General features: G+C 27.5%; 1 long non-coding RNA gene across 2 annotated transcripts in view; it reads left to right on the plus strand.

Annotated features, from left to right (window-relative positions):
• The window catches only part of LOC115236614, a 4,906-nt gene extending 4,333 nt beyond the window's left edge, over positions 1 to 573 (plus strand). The window contains exons 5-6 of one of the 2 annotated variants that reach the window (XR_003884221.1): positions 90 to 339; positions 463 to 573. This is a non-coding gene — a long non-coding RNA (uncharacterized LOC115236614). Of the gene's footprint in view, positions 1 to 89; positions 417 to 462 lie in introns of those variants that run through there. The other variant, XR_003884220.1, reaches the window with a different exon arrangement.
• Positions 574 to 907: the final 334 nt, after the last annotated feature.

Genomic DNA, 907 nt, shown 5'->3' on the forward strand with positions numbered 1-907 from the left:
TATATATATATATATATATGAGTTCATATATATATGAGTTATTATATATGTATATATTATATTTGCAATCAGATATGATATAATCCTAGATTGCGCCAATCAAGGACCAGAGCACGTCAGAATGAAAGGTTATCCGCACAGTACTTATATAGCATTAAATTCGCCACAATTGAAACATACTGATCAACATGGGCTAGTTGTAGGAATGGCAAAGAATATGCTAGATTTTTTAAAGTTTAATATTCCAAAGCGAGAAAATAACTGTGTAAAATGGGTATTTTTTATACCATCCTGCAAACAGGAATTAATGTCCTTCAAAAACTTGTGGAAAATAAAGAAGTATGTATTATTGTCTAGAAATCTTTAAAATGTATTTATTTTGTTAATAATATGTTGCATATAATTTGATATTTTATATCCTATAAATTGTACCTGTTGTTCAACAAGTGTATTCCTTTCAAGATTTGCCGCTGGCATATGAAAAGATGAGGCAGGGCCATTGATATAAGATAGTACAACATGCATCATTGAATTAAATAAGTAGATAAATATCGTTGTTGTTGATATATATATAGCATACGCGATTTATAATATAAATCGTAAAATCAAAAAATGAAAAGTCTGACAGTGATATAGCAAACGTTTAATTAATAATTAATTTATGCTTGCATTTTAAGAAAATGAAAAATACAATAATGGTCGGAACTATAACAAAATGTAATAGAATAGTAGACTTCATCATTGAGACAGCACATATTCCTAAAAAACGGCTTAAAAAATGACTTAAAGATGTCTTATCGTCCTTTACACATCTTTAGCGTGTCTTTCGGTTTTTTGTGTTGTCTGAGTATATGTTTAGATTAATTAAATTTATATTAATTAAATATATACACACACACACATATAT

Source organism: Formica exsecta, unplaced genomic scaffold (genome assembly GCF_003651465.1).
Source record: "Formica exsecta isolate Colony F162 unplaced genomic scaffold, ASM365146v1 scaffold258, whole genome shotgun sequence".
Taxonomy (NCBI): Eukaryota; Metazoa; Arthropoda; class Insecta; order Hymenoptera; family Formicidae; genus Formica; species Formica exsecta.